Below are 16,898 nucleotides of genomic sequence, written 5' to 3'. Positions count from 1 at the left end.
TTGAAAATGTTTGAAATGTCTTGAGAAGAAGTGTTCCAATATCCTTTTAAGGCTCTGTGATGTGTACTCTTTGCAGGCCTGGGATGTTGATGGCAATGTTTCCATTGAGCTGGGGGCATCTGGAAATGTTTTAATATGAACAAATACTTAACTTTAAATGTAAAGGATTTTAGGAGGTTTATCAGGTAACTGAAAGGAAAGAGGACAGGGAGAGATTCACTACAGGAAAAGTAAGATAGAATCTGAACAATCAGGCATAATCTCTGTCCTTCACTGTTCTTAGGCTTTGCACTATTGCACGACCCATCTGTCAGTAAGCACCCATGCTAAAAAATGGTGTCTGTTTTTCTGCTTCTCTGTGCATTTATTAATGAGCACATAGCTCCTAAATTTCATTTTTACAATAACTACATTGCATGGACACTCCTGAAATCTTACTGGTGAAAAAAGAACTAAGATGACTTTGATATGAAATAATATAACTTCTTAATAAGTTTTGTCTCCTTTCTGATTTCAGGTTTTAGAGTCCATAACTTTTTTTTTTAACTTCAAGTTTTTATCTAGATTCATGTTAGTTAGCATATATGGTAAAATTGGTTTCAGGGGTAGAACTTAGTGATTCATCATTTACATATAATACCCAGTGCTCAACACAAGTGTCCTCCTTCATGCCCATTTAGCCCATGCCCCACCCACCTCCTTCCATCAACCCTCCCTTTTGTTCTCTATGGTTAAGAGCCCTTTATGGTTTGCTTCATAACTTCTATGTGTCAGAAAAATCAAAGTAGTTTTTCTCTTTTTTCTTATTAATACAGTATTATTTGTCTTCCTCTCGTCAAACTGAGCCAACCACTTTCCCCAAGCTCCCTGGGGAGGTTTAGATAAAAGGAACATAGAGGGAAAATGAGACATGAGAGAAAGGCATTGGAGGTGGAGACAGCTCCTTCACATGGTGAAGAGGATGAGAAAGGTCACCATCAGGCAAAATAGCCCATGGCCTCCTAGAGGTCAAAGTTCAGAATGGCTTAGGAGAAGAGCTATTGCTTCAGAGAAGGGCTCCCAGCATAACCAATGACGAGGCTCCCAAACACAGTCCCAATTCCAGCCCCAGAGCCGGCCACCCCTACCATGGCAGCCCCAGCCCCAATGAACTTAGTTGCTATGTCACTGTCCTTTGAAATAACACTGGTTCAGAAGCTGCGTCTAAGAGTAAGTGAGGTCAGGGGACATGGGGCTGCCAAGCTGCTGAGGCTCTCATCTGTTAGTGTCTTTAGTGGTTTTAGCACCACATCAGACAGTGATCAGCTCAACTGCTGAGAGGTGCTCCTGACATGGAAGGGGTGGAGAAGTACTTTGCACAGGCATATATTTTTAGGGGATGAGGAGCTGTGGCAGGAGAGCTGCTCCTAGTGCAAAGAAGACAGCCAAAGTAGTTTTTCTGATACACATTAATCTGACAATAAGGAGCAACTCCTGGCTATCACAGGGCAGGCACCTTAAATAGTACCTTTACAGCCTTGGAAGCTTTCGATATTAACAGATCATTAGGCTTTCAGGGAACTCTTGTTATATATGACAGGTTTAGAAATATTCAATTTTTTGAAATTACCTAAAGATGTAGAGACCTTTCTGATGTTGTAACTGTATGGTCGTGCATTCTGATTTTTTCCACAGTATGAAATGCTCCCTGTGGTGTCTGTTCTAAACTATCAGTGATGATGACCAGAGTTGACTGACAGTTAATTTTACTGACCATTTTTAAAGTCTCCATGAATGGAGAGAACTTTACATAGACTATTTAGAAATTATTGAGCAAAAGCTTTCTCAATTAAATAATCTTAAATTGTACATTATTACTCTCAGGTTTTAAAACCTAGAAACAAAATGCTGCATTTGATTCATTAATATACAAATGGCAATGGTGATGGTAGGGTAGTGTGGAGCAGCCTGACTTCTCTTTTATATTTCTAAAAAAAACAGAAGAATTGGGTAAATTCTAACAAAACATTTGAAATTTAGCAAGCGATATTACTTCTGCTTTGCACTTGATCTTAGCCAAAAGGCCAAAAAACGAAATTATTACTTCTGCTTTGCATTCATCATCTTCTGCAAACGTGAATAAAAACACCTACGTATAATAGAAAAGTATCTTCAGTTCAATTGTCAAATGCTTGTCAAATACAAAGGAACAGAGGAGCTTTTTCTAAGATCTAGCTGAGGTTGTCCAAATGCAATTCCATTGAAGACTGCTTTAGTCATCATTTTCTCAAGCCAGGTTCAAGAGAGCGAAGTCAGTTTTTAAAATACAATTTTAATTATTGCATATGCCCTTTCAAGTCAATGAAAAACAACCAACCACCTTTCCACTCACCAAGTAATTGTGTTCAATGTCTATGACACTAAGCTCCAATAGTTCTAGCTGATATGCAGGCAAGCTGTGCTCGTGTTGAATAACGTTCTTATTTTGGATGTGTCAAGACCAAAATAGCAATCTTAATTTAAACATATAGCAAGGCATCAGTTTGTTTTCATTTTAAAGTAGAGTTACCAAATTGAAGACCTTTTCTATAATAAAAGTGTTAAAACAAATTGACAGTCAATATTCTTAAACTTTAATTTGATTAATCCTGCTCTTAGCAATTGCACTGTTGCATTATATATGATCCTTGGTTATTCAATGGAACAATGAGTAGAATGTTTTCCTAACTAAATTTTTAGATTCATGTAGAACTTCACTATTTAGAGATTATATGTTCAACATGTACTATATTATTGTATTTGTCATGACTAAAAGAAGGATGATATGAACATTCCCAGGTTTATATTACTATAACTTTAAAAGGTATAAATAAATAACCCAATTATATCATGAATAATCAGAAAATCTTGAATTTTAAAAATAATTAACTTATGTTGTTAATCATACTGTAGATTGGTAAGCAATTTTATTTAACAATAACTAGAAAAATAATCTTGAAAAGTAAATAAGGAATCTGCTTCTTAAGTGATCAAAATAATTTTAATTCTTAAATATAACCAGTCCATGAATCTAGTCATACTGTAGTTAATCAATATTGATTTATAATGATAGGGAGGAAATAAAAATATAAATAATCTTAAGATGCTAATGTGACATGTTTATCATAACTATATTCATAAAAAACAATAATATGATGCCTATGAACTAATTAGGTACTCTTGGGTTGTTATATTATTAATGATTTATGCCATTTTCTATATTTGATATTATGTTACCCAACTTAATAAACTACTGTCTATTCAGAAAAACTAAGTATTGCTGCACAAAAGCCTAAGGCAGTTGTATCAATGTGAATATTTTCAACTTCAGAGCAATGATTTTGACAGATTAGAGGAGTAAATTCATATAATAGAGTGTCATGATCCAAATAAAATCTAATCACTTAAGGTAAAATTATACCTTATCTATGGAAGGAAGACTAGAATCTTAAAGCACTATTCTTATAAAAGTTAATTTACTTTCAGGGTGATTTTTTTATTTATATTTTTCAGTATATTACTGAACTAATGGAAAACAAAACTGATGTGTGGGCGATTAGTTATAGTTATACTACGTTTGCCTTCAAATTATGGATCTTTGAAAAAATAGACTGGTGTGCAATAAATTGATTTTCATGTCTTTTTGGCATCTTTTATTTAGTAATTTGTGTTTTTCATTGATATATGACTTTGTTACTTAAATTCTTTAGTTTTAAATCATTAGGCATGTTAAGAAGAAGAAGAAGAAAATAAACAAGTGATTGAATTAAGCATCAGCATTGTCTCTTTCTATTATCCCTTGCTTTTGTCATGCCACCTGAGCTCCTAGTTCAGCAAAATATCACAATGATATATTCTGGACTTATTAAAATATAGACATAAGTAAAGTAGATTAGATTAGAGATATTTCCAGATTGGCTATTAAGATATTCAAAGGAAACAAAATCATCTTACAATAAATCTAGATAGATAGATGATAGATAGATAGATAGATAGATAGATAGATAGATAGATAGATATGGGTAGAGATAGATATATCCGAACTGACCATTCATAGCAGTTCAAGTATTTGTAATATATTCTGCTATATACATATTTATATTTGATAAAGGGAATATTTTACATTGAGAGGAGAGAGAAAACTAGAGCAAAATAAAAGCAAAGATTTAAAAGTGTTAATCCACAGGTTGTCTATTCTTGAAAGGTGAACAAGGTGAATGTGAGGGCCACGACAAGGTATTCTGTCTAGCTTTATCATGGGTAGACTTAAGCCGCATTAACACTGTGTATGGCACGTAGAAATGAAAGTTGACTCGTATGCACAGAGTATTTTTTCCATTAGTCAAGCCAAGTAATTCTTCGCTTCTTTGTCTTTGCTCCCAGGAGGTTGGTCACCTTGGTAAGAGTGAATACTTAGCCCAGACTTTGGCCAATTATTAGATGACTGCATAGTTAGCAAGGCATCTCCATAAACCTTAAGCATGTCTAGCCCTTTGCTTTCAAGCCTATAAATATGGCCCGCTCTGCTTATATATACTCCTAAATATCATAAGGAAGCACAGGAAAATCTCATCTAGTGCTTTTGCTGGGTCAGGTGATGATAGTTCCAGATGAACACCTTTGAGCACTTTCATTCCACTTTATATTGTGTGTTCAATTCATAAATGCTTGGCCTTGTATGCTTTCCATGTTGTCAGCATTCTGGGAGACAAACTGATATTTTGCTTAGAAATAATCAAATTGAATGCTATCTGTTACAATGAAGGGAGACTTCCAGACTAACTTCTATTGAGTGTGAGTTGGAATTTTCTTTGTAGTAGCAAAATTGAGAAGCATTTCTAGTAGGCCCAAGGGGTGTAGTGCTTTTCTCTCTAAAATTATTTTTCTCAATTTTTATGAGTTCTGCCCTCAAAAATTATTGCAATTGACATGTATAAGAATTTATTTTCAAATTAAATTGGCAGTGAATGATTGCCAATCAAAGTAGAAGAAAGGCTATCTAATAGACTTTCCCAGAAATCAAAGAACTAATATTTTAACTATCAAATAATGTGTAAGGCATCTAGGGTGAAGCTCTATGGAAAATTGTTAATAGCACTTTATCAACCTTAAAAAAAAAGGTCTTTGCTTATCTCATTGATATTCATGCTTATATTTGTTACTCTGTTATGGGACCAATTCTATAATGGATTACCATCTTACTAACACAAATAATTTTTTAAATAAGCAAATAATGTAATAAAATGCAAACTACCAATCCTAATCTAATAAATACTATCTTTGAGTCAAGTTTTGTTCAAACTTGGTAAAGCATTTTAAATCAATCTTTCATAACACCCTTTTCAGCTGTACATAGGGAATCCTACATGTAACTTTACTTGATTAAAAGAATTGTCCTTAATGTTCTTTAGTAAACATATTTGAACTACTTTCAAAATAAATAAACAAGAACAGAGCTCTTCAACTTAGATTCTGCTTCTCTGAGACTTATTCTGTAGGATCTTGGATTAGTGGTTTTTGTAGGTGTGATTTATGGAGTTTGTTATGATTCAGTGCTCCCAGGACCCATCCTATATAAACAACACAAAATTAAATAAACATAATTTAAAAGAAAGAAAAACATGTTTGATGAAATCATTGGGCATCTTTCATAATTCAACCCTGTTTAATGTGACCCAAAGCACTATACTTCATTCAGATATACTTACAAATTGTATAACTGTGTGACTTAACATCTTCTTTGTAAGACCTTTATCCATTTTCTTCCAACAATTACTTCTTTGTTGCCATATCCTTCATATTTATAATGTGTTAATGATTTTTGTTTTTAAATTGAATATGTGAGAAGGAAGATAATTTTTTTAAGACTGAGGAAAAATTACATGTTAGATATTAAGGAGGTGGGAGAAAAAATGGGGAAAATGTTTTTTGTTCACAGGCAGATTAATTACATGACTGATCTTTCATGGGAGAAATCAGAACAAGTGTAAAGTGGAAAATGCAAATGATTTAATCGAAACAGATTTGCGAACTTTTAGTAGTTAAATTGAGAATTATATTCTAAGTATGATAAGGGGATTTAAAAAAAAGAGAGAGAGACAACAAACTCAAAATGGAGTCACTTGTGCTAAGCCCACATCACCAAACTGAGACTTATTACTTAACCAAATTTCAGTGTCAGCCTCTATCAGAAATGTAAAATAACTAGTCAGTCTAGAATTTCCTGATCAGCACTAGTGAGGTAATGTGCCTGATAAGACACTTGCGATCTTCCAAAGAAAGGTAACTCTGCTTGAGACAATTTACTCTCTTAGCAACTTCTTTGTCTCACCTCCTTCTGCCTATAAAAGCCTTTCATTTTGTACAGCTTTTTGGAGCTCCTTTCTATCTGCTAGATGGGATGCTGCCTGACTCATGAATCACTGAATAAAGCCAATAAAATCTTTAAAATTTACTCAATTGAATTTTGTTTTTTAACAAGGATTTCCCCCCCTACTCCCCCCAGGACAGCATTGTACTTCAACAAGGAATAAGGAACAAGTAAGTATTCCAGGAGGTCCAGGAAAACTGAAGGGAATTAAAAGAAGCAATACGGCAGCTAGTGAAGTTTTGAGGTGTTCCAAATGTGGAACCAAGGTGCCCAAAGACAAAACATATCAAAGAGAAACATTCCTGCTGGCCTAGTGCCGCAAATCCCAGACGTGCATTCATGGGGGAGAAGGCAGGCCCCACATTAGTAACAAGCTTAAAAACAGATGGAAATTGATCTCCTTTAGGTTATCTGACTTCTTTTATATTCTGTTCTCTCCCTTGTGTTTAGTTTCACTGGGTTTTAATCAGATTACTTTAAATTTTCTGAACCCAGGTTGGGATTTAGCATGAAAACAACAGAAGAAGAGAGAAGGCAAGTTTTCTGAGTAGGGTGTTTCAAATAACTCACCACAATTAAGGTGATGAGGACTCCTGAAGGGCAGAGAGAAGTGGAGGAAACTCATGCATTTGACACAAGAAAAGCTGAGTAGCCAGAAGAGTTAGTCAGAGGGAAGGCACTGGGGATAAAAGCTTGGCAACAACTCCCTTAGGAATTGCACTCTGAAAATCCAAGGTTTAATACAAGCTTCTTTCATTAGTCTAAGTGTTTCTGCACAAATAACTTGTCATTACAATTCAGTTTAATCTTAAAAATTGGAGGGGCAAAGACCTGTTGGGTCATAGTGCTTGTCACTCCAGTGCAAATAGAAACAATGGCTTTCAGGTGTCGGATTTCATAAATTAAACAGTAATAGAAAATATAGAACTATTTTTTTCTACAAAATGATTTAAGAAGTACAATGTTTTCTTTAGATTTTTTTCTTTTTTAATTGAGATCTTTGGGCATAGGGCTCTTCAATAAAGGCTGAGGCTGAGGGTTTTAGGACAAGATAGCAGGAATGGTAAATGGCATCATGGTGTAAGGACCCATGGATAAGAGACTGACCTATTTATTCTGTACTTTGATAATGATGCTTAATCTTTCCCTGTCACAGTTGCAATTAAAAAGAGCAGTAGGATGCTATTACAGATCATTGCTATGGAGAGCATTAAGCTATAAACTACAATTTAAACTACTCTTTAAGTGTATTCTGTTCAGAGAAATCCAGATGGTGTAATTTATTTCTGTTCATATACAGTGGAAAACAATTGGTGTAACTGATAAGAAAATATGACTGATTGATAGGCATATTCAGATATGCTGATCCAAAAATGCTCTGATCTTATGGTAGCTTTTGTTTGTTGTTTTACATTCAAAGGGAAAAAAAGCAAAAGTGTTAAATCACAAACAGCAAACCACTCAGCTCCCAAACTGCATAAATATTATAGAAGAATAAAGGTATGAATTATCTGAAAATTGTTTCTATGCTTTGGACTGTAAAGCAATGTGGCATTCATAAATAATTTTACCCTCAGCATTGTTCTGTCTTTGAAAATTTAAGTTGTAGAATCTCTTTTCATCTCTAATTTCAGATCCCATTTATTTCACTTACCTCTTCATTTAGCTGACAGTGATAATATGCCTGTAAAATATCATTTTTTTGATCATGTATATTTGACAGACACGTTTTTGTTCTTTTCCCTATTTCTCTAGGCTAGCACTCTGTCTAGAAGATGTACCCCTGCTGGTGATGTCAGTCATCAGACACTATAGCAAATGATGGGAGATCAAAGGAAGCAGGAGATGGTTTAAGTGATCAATCAACTTAATATGTAGGTTGTTGAGGCATGGAAACATTCCAACCAACTGTAGCATTCCTGGCCAGATTTAGATATGTGTATTGAATGTGTATAAGCTTAACTGAGAAATATGATTTGATGATTTATATGCCATTTTTTTCTTTTTATGGCAGTTTAATTCAACTATTATCCTACTGAGATTTCTGCATCTTTTCCTTTGGGAGATGTGGTGATGGCCCCATTATTTACTTTTTATGGTCTATTGAAGAGAATAAGATGGCCCTGAGTTTTTATTTGTTAATCAACAAAATGTATGATAATACTTTTTTAAAAAATAAAAGTGCATGCAAATCTCAAAAGTGTCAACACTCAATTTTCTCAGCAACTGAATAATATGAATCTAAGAAGCAAGATTACAGAGAAGGCTGTACAAGAAAACTATTCACAAGACTTTATATTGAATACTCATAAGATGGGTGTAAGCAACAGGGAATTTTAACTTTAGAAAATAATAGCAGTTGCTAAGATTGTTGAGGTAAAGCATTATAATTACAAATGAAATAAGTGTTTTTGAGCAAAGTCTTAAGAATAATTGTGAGTTTAAGTGATTAGGGTCTGCAAACAGCATGTCTAGCTGCATATCAAAGCACAAGTGTAAACTGTGTTGAGCCTGGAATGGGCTGTTAATAATTTATCACTCTTTCATCTTCACAGAGATAATGATCTTCATCTTAAGTATTCTAGTTGGATTTAAATGGCCGCAATATACAAAATAGGCATGTACACTTAAAATTATTTTGTACTAATTGATTAAGTGCCTTTTTTGTTTTTGTTGGGATAAAGTCCCCCTCTTAACTTATTAAGATCTCCATCTAAAAAGATGTTTACATTTATTTATACTATTTTCATAAGGTTCTTCGTGTGGAGCATCTTGGAGTCTCATCCAGATCCTAGCTCCCTTTACCTACCTTCTCCTCTTAAGAATTATTATGTACCAGAGCTTTCGCAAATGAAGCTTGAATGGGGAAGAAAACGTCTCTGTTCTTTTTGTCTGAAACTCTATACTTTTCTAGATTTGGCTGTGGGATCTTCTGCCTGATTGTTAGCTTGGACTACTGTTTTGGTAGGATTTTTCCCCTCTGTACTATGTCAACAATTATCCTGGAGTGAGGATCGACAGATTTACGAAGTTTGTTCACATGTACTTTGAGACATAATGCTTTTTAAAAAAATGAGTATACTAAAAATATTTATGCGAAATTCAAACTTAAATAGGCATCTTGCATTTGATCTGAAAGGACAAATACAAATTAAAAATAAGGGGTGTAATATTATCTGTTGAAAAGAAGGGAGAAAAAAAGAAAAGAAGGGAGAGATTTCCCTCTCCTCCTTTTTCTTTGAGCAATTTCCTTAAATAACATGTAATTGTAAGCACTTTCCCATCTCTTTGAAATGTATGTACTTTCTTTTGAAGACTAGAGAGGTCCTTTTTTAGCTGGCCTTTTGTCACTTTTTATGTCCCAGCAATGTCTTTCTCAAGAATCTGGGAGTCATCTCATTGAAATGCAAACATCAAGGGAGATCCCAGTCTCTGTGGGAAGTCAGAAGCTTAATTTCAGTGGGCATCTTGTTCCACATTGCAAAATTACTTCTTATCATGAAGATATGAAAAGGTGGTTTCTCTTCTGGAGCAAGGCACCAAGTTATCACAAATAGTCCCCTCAATTGCCAGATGAGTCTATGATGAAGTATGGTGTTGTCAAGTCCTCTTACTTGAGGACTACTTAAAAGAGATACTAGGTCAACAACTAACCTGAAACCAAGATCGATAGATTTACCAAATTTATTCCCAATATGGCATGGGACATACTCATACTAAAATTTTATTATTCTCAGAAATTTGTCTTTCTTGTTCAGTATTATTTGTTGAGATTAATCTTTGTTCACATAGGCAATTGTAATTTATTATTTTTCACTGTTATATAGGTTGCATTGAATGAATAAGCTTCAAGATTTTTATACCCTTTATTGGTGATAGAGAGTTGAGATGTTGGTCTAACTTACCAATTTATGTATATTTTGAGTATTTTAATATTAAAGAAAACCCATGAAAAAGCATGTGATGTTTATAAATAAGGTTATTAAACATTATAAAACATTAGTTCTTCTAATACTGATTTATAGATTTTATTCAATTTCAATTAAATTCCAAAAGAAAAAAAAACTATTCATGGTGTAAGGGATCAAAATATTTAGGAGAATCCTGAAAAACAAAACAAACAAAAAAGAAGCAGCAGCAGAAGCAAGGAACTTGCCCTATCAGGTAATGTAATTCATCATGAAGATTTTGTAAAATGTTACAGGATTAATGTGGACAATGTGACATTAAATTATTAATGTGAAAATAGAAATAAAACAATTGAATAGACTAGGGAATCCAGAACGGATCCATACTCATACGGAAATACACTACACAACCAATTTACTCTGCAGAATACTGGGGAAAGGATGACTATTCACTAATTGATATTGTGAAAAACTATTGTTGGGAAGCAATGCTTCATGAATATTTTCATATTTTAGCACAGTCTAATACTGAATGACAAGCATTCCTTGGAATTTAGAGATAATGAACATCTCAGGAGAGATTTAAAGATTCATCTCCCCTTCATCCATTGGCATAATTTCCATAATAGACCTAGAAATCTTTTTCCCTATCCAAGGATGATTTGTCTATTTTATAGAGCAAAATTTTCTGTTTTACCCTCCAGAGAGGCAGAGATACAGATCTGACAGCTGCTCTATGTAAGATATGAACCTCATAATTTTAGGGGTCCTCTTCTGCAGTACAAACCTCACTCACATATAGGTATGTCTGAACTTCATCACATCACTCTGTATGAGAACACATGCTGCTAAGATGGTTTGTGAGTAAACGGTGTGATGTGTGTGTGTGTGTGTGCACGTGCACATGCATGGTTATGTGTTTACCTGTAGCAGGTAAAATTGGTAATTTGCACATAGACTTAATAATCTGTTAATTGAAAAAAAAGAATTCTAGCTGTTTTGTATACAAAAATCATTTCAAGATAGATCATGACTTCAATGTGAAGGCAAATCTCTAGTGCTCTAGAATGTATGGATTTTATTGTGTCATGCCATGAAGGAATTTCCTTAAGTTTTGTTGTCATGGAAGTCTGACAAAATACTTGGAAATAATATTGTCATTGAACCATGGTGCATGGTGGCATGTTTCGGAATGCCATGTAGCTTCAATCTTTTAGCGCTTATAGTGTGTATATGAGAGCACTGGTATATTAAACAAGAGTAAGAGTTTGGACATATATGACATACCTGGAGTTTGTAACTAAAGACAAATAGAAGAATTGTGAAAACTGATGTGACAATGGTAGTAGAGTATAAGATAGATCAGAGTACACAGAGAATGGTATAAGATATATAAATCAGTTGCCTGTTAAATTAATACAGGTAAAATACAATGACAGCCTCAAAGTGTTTGCAGTAGTAATAAAAAAGAGAAATAGAGACACAATTCTAAATAAAGTAATAAGTGTAAAGGATCAACATTTTAACAATATTCCAACCCGTGAGACCTCATTTGCAAATAAATTTTTTACTCTTGCATTCACTTTCGGATAACCAAATGGAATTATTACTGTGTAACTCAGATTATATCTAAAATAATGATATAAAGTCTGAAACTATCAAAATGAAGACTGTGAATATAAATGGTATTGTTTGAGAAGCATAATCTATAGTAGGGAACTGAGAATTGAGACTCTTCATCATTAGAAGGCCAGGAGTTTAAAGTTCATAAAGTAAAGCACTTAATTAAGGTGTATTATTAAAATTAAAAATTCAATTAAGGGAAGAATAAGAAAAATGCTTACACTATAAAAAATGGAGGGTAAAAAGTCTGAAGATTGATATGAGAGCAGTTTTGATCTATTTACTCATTATTTATTAACTCAACAAAAGCTAAGTGACAAGCACTATTTTACCACTGAGAATACAGCAGTGAAAAAAAGGGACATACATTTCTGCTTTCTTAGGACTTGAAAACAGTATGTGGAGATAGGTAATAACTTATAAAACAGGAGAGTTACATATAGTGAGGTGAAAATAGACCTAAAGGTCTGTAATAGACATATCAATTTACAGAACATAAGCCTGTTATTTAAACTTGTGGATGAAACTAGCAAATAATTTACAAATTATTTAAAATAATTCACAAGGAACAGAGGAGGGAGTGGGGAGAATTGGAACAGGATATTAATACTTTATATTTTAAATACATCTGTACTCTCAGAATTTTTTTTTTACTACTTGCAAATATTTTAAGATTTTAAGAAAAATAGAACAATGTATGATTCGGCAAAAGAAGGCAAAAGAACATTGAGAAAAACTCACATGAATGTAGTACCATGGAAACAAAGATGGAGGAATTCTTTCTGAGTAGGAAGTGATTTTCTGCTTAATTCCTCAAGAATAGTAGCCTTCTTAGGAAAACTTTTCTTTCCTGTGTTTATGGCTCCATGGCATTCCTGTGGTAATAATGCCAAAATGCTGTTAGATGATTTAAAAGCTTTCTTCACTTCAGAATAACTCTTACCTAAGTTTACTTTAATATTTCCTAAGTTACAATTAATCTTTCCCTATGACTAGGTTCTTTTGGAGCTCTAATTCCTCCTCTTTCACAGATAAAATGATTAAATATTTTGTTAATTACCTTATTTCAGGATGATGAGTGATGTGGCAAGGTGTTCATATACTTATTAATTCAAACAGATCTAATACTATAGAGACTGAAAATTACATAAGGCCATGCTTTTTTTTTTATAAAGCCATGTTTTAGAATGAAAATAAATATAATTTATCTAAAGATAAATGTAATCTTAAATTCCTTGATTGTTGCAATATTGAGAGGCAATATTCAATATTTTTTTTCACAGTGTTTATGACATCCTTTATTCAATTCACATAGAAAGCCATGCGGATTTAATGTAAAGCAGTACAGTATTAATGTAAAATGTTCAGTGCACACAAGGGGTGGAAATTAAAATACATCCAACAGTTGTAACTGGGTAAAAACATAAAAAGTGTCTCCAAGACAGGGATATAAATAACAATAGTTCTCATTTATTGAGAGCTATTATGTGCTGATATAAACCATTTACATATATGGAACTCCATTCTACAATGCTATGAATCTGATAATATCCTTATATAAATACCGAATTTATAGAGAAAGAAACTAAAGTGCCAAAGGGTTGTTTATCTTAAGAAGTCACAAAGCTATTAAATGGAGGGAACCAGCTTTTTTTTTTAATAATAATTTTTTATTATGTTGTTAGTCACCATACAGTACATCCCTAGTTTTTGATGTAAAGTTCCATGATTCATTACTTGTGTATAACACCCACTGCACCATGCAATACGTGCCCTCCTTAATACCCATCACGGGCCTATCCCAATCCCCCAACCCCCCCCCCCCAAGCCCTCAGTTTGTTTCCCAGAGTCCATAGTCTCTCATGGTTCATTCCCCTTTCTGTTTACCCCTCCTTTCTTCTTCCTTTCTTCTCCTACCGATCTTCCTACTTCTTATATTACATAAATGAGTGAAACCATATGATAATTGTCTTTCTCTGTTTGACTTATTCACTTTCTTTTTTTTTTATAAGAATTTTTTATTATATTATGTTAAGGCCCTGAATCGCCAAGGAATTGTTGAAAAGGAAAAACAAAGCTGGGGCATCACGTTGCCAGATTTCAAGCTATACTACAAAGCTGTGATCACCAAGACAGCATGGTACTGGCACAAAAACAGACACATAGACCAATGGAACAGAATAGAGAACCCAGAAATGGACCCTCGGCTCTTTAAGCAACTAATCTTTGACAAAGCAGGAAAAAACATCCAGTGGGAACCAGCTTTTAAACCAAAGTCATCAGGCTTCAGAGGCCTCACATAAACTGCCTTTCAGATGAAGATTTATTCTCTAGTCTAGTCTCGACCTATAGATGGATACTCTAGAGCTGCATTTCACAGACTTTAATATCCATATGAATTACCTTTGTATCTCACTAAAATTCTGGTCCTGACTCCATAGCTGTGAGGTAGATCCTGAGATTCTGCATTTCTAACAAGTTCCCAGGTGCTGATGTTGCCCTTGCTGGTCTAGCTTAAGCCTTTCCCAATCAAGTTTCCTCAAGAGAATGAAGAACTATGGAGAATGATTTTAGCAACCATTCTTTCAATTCTCCCAGGAATGATATACAGCTAGTATCTTCTAGATGCATATAAGATAAGTTAATTCATTATATACAATGGAATCAGGGAACTATGATGCAGAAAAGACTTGATCAGTAATTCTGTTGTAACAGAATTCGGACAGTGCTCCTAACACACAGCGTTAGAATGGGGAAAACAGATTAAGACAGAAGCCTAAGATTTTCATAGCATGGTGTTATTACTGTTTTGAGTGGAGGGGAAGTATCATCATTAACTATCTATAAGTTAGTCACTGATAAGCTAAAATTCAGTTTTAGCTATTTCCCACCTAAAAGAACAGAAAACTATTTTATACTCGGTTTTCAAAAAATATATATATACATATATAAACAAAGTGATAGCTAACACATATATAGCATTTAATTATGTGCCAAGAATTGTTCAAAGAACTTTAAATATATTAACTTGTAGAATCTTCTCAACCTAAGTGAGAAACATCATCTGAAACCTGAAAATAGGCAAAAAATGACTAAATTCTTTTTCAGTGCAGTGGTAGATTAGATTTTCTATTTATTGGACTATTTTACATTTCTAGTGGCAGAGCTTATCTTGACCATGTTGGGGTAAGGGCCAAAAGTTATGGTTTCTATTCCAATGCAATATTAACAAGTTTTTTTATCCAACCCAGCAATCTTTTTCTTCTATAAGTAGCCTAGCTTCTCATATGTTCTTTAAAGGAGTCACAGTAGTTTACCCATTACTTTCTTAATGAATTAAAGGAAATCTTTGATATATATTCATTTTATATTGATAAAAGAATCATGTTTTTTTAAACTTTTGAAACTTAATGCTTTAATGGCTTTGGAGATCATCTATGAAGATGCCCAAGAAGACAGACCTAAAAGATTCAAGGAAACTGCATGGTTAAAGAAATGCCCTTGTCAAGAGCTATGAAGGGTGCGAGATTTTATTCTACAAGTTAACAAGTTAGCCAGCCACAGTTTCACTGACACAGGTGGAAGTATGAAATTCCTGGATCACAGCAAAGAACTTTATTGCAGCACAACAGGCAGTATCAACTTCATGTTTGCATGGGTTCCCCTTCCCCCCACAAGTCCATGAGGTGATGCAGAGATAGACCCAGGTAAATTCCACACACAGTGAATTAGTATCACAGCCAAGGAAACACAATTTCAGATAACTCTAATTTTTTACAGTGGCTCCTAGCAAACCTGTCCAAATTTTGACCTGAAGGGAGGTATTATCTTCCTTATCCTCCATGGCAAACAGATCTGTAAACTGACCAGGAGTGAAAGAGATACCATATCTCCCAGGGCTATTAGCTCTACAAACACCCTGGACTGTTAGTCCATAAATAAGTTGTTGATTGTGCTGAAGAACTTTGAGAACACATGGAGAACTGTTTCCAACAAGCACCTCAAGGGCTCTTTGGTGCAGCCGTGTTTTTCCTCCCTCCCTCCCTCCCTCCCTCCCTCCCTCCTTCCTTCCTTTCTTCCTTCCTTCCTTTCTCCCATTCTCTCTTTCTTCTTCCTTCCCTCCCTCCTCCCCTCCCCTATCCTATCTTCCCTCCCAGAAAGAATCTCCAGAATAATAGAATTTGAACTTTGCCCTTTCTCCTCCCTGACTTTTGAGTTTCTTCATCTTTTTAAATTTTTTTAAATTTGTATTTGCATTATTCTATGCAGAATTTACTCCCAAGCCATAGTTTTTGTTTCTGCAGTTTCTTCTGGGATATCTTTTTCTTCTGTGCAACCTCCTCTTCTGGTTTAGAAACAATATGCTCTTTTTCAGTAAGGATCATCTCAATGTGGCAGGGAGAGCTCATGTATGGGTTAATCTGACCGTGAGCCCTGTAAGTTCTATGCTGTATCTTGGGGACTTTTTTCACCTGGACGTGCTCCATGACCAGAGAATCTACATCTAAATCCTTAAGTTCAGCATTACTCTCTGCATTTTTAAGCACGTGCAGTAAAATTCAGCACTCTTCTTGGGCCATCGACCCTGTGTCCAGTCCCACTGTTTGGGCTGGGCACACATACCATCTCCACCATTGTAGCAACAGAATGGCACACACTGTTTCTGCAAAGTGACATCTTTCAGATACTTGTGGCTTTTCAGATGTGCACATCCTTGATAGCCTGGGCAGTTTCATCTGTGTTCTTAAAGTGAACATGATGATTCGAACCTCTTGATTTACATGATTTTGTAGGGTTTTCTGGGTCAAGTGAATAGCAAACCATTTTCAGAGGTCATTTCAGGCTGCTTGGGGGAAGAGTTCTTCGTCTTTTTAAATTCATACTCTGTTAATAAGTTATTCTTCATTGATGGTAAAAATGATTGGCGTTTGGTTTTATGATAGAGAATCCAGTCTGTCTTTTTTTTTTCTTTTTTTGGT

At 34.4% G+C, this 16,898-nt stretch overlaps 1 pseudogene; it reads right to left on the bottom strand.

Moving 5' to 3' along the window:
- Positions 1–945: 945 nt before the first annotated feature.
- LOC123801001 (ATP synthase F(0) complex subunit C2, mitochondrial pseudogene) lies at positions 946–16,554 on the bottom strand (annotated as a pseudogene).
- Between the last annotated feature and the right edge of the window lie 344 nt (positions 16,555–16,898).

This window comes from Ursus americanus, chromosome 10 (assembly GCF_024610735.1).
Source record: "Ursus americanus isolate L20-20 chromosome 10, mUrsAme1.1.p, whole genome shotgun sequence".
Classification (NCBI taxonomy): Eukaryota; Metazoa; Chordata; class Mammalia; order Carnivora; family Ursidae; genus Ursus; species Ursus americanus.
This window is presented reverse-complemented; position numbering and strand designations above follow the sequence as displayed.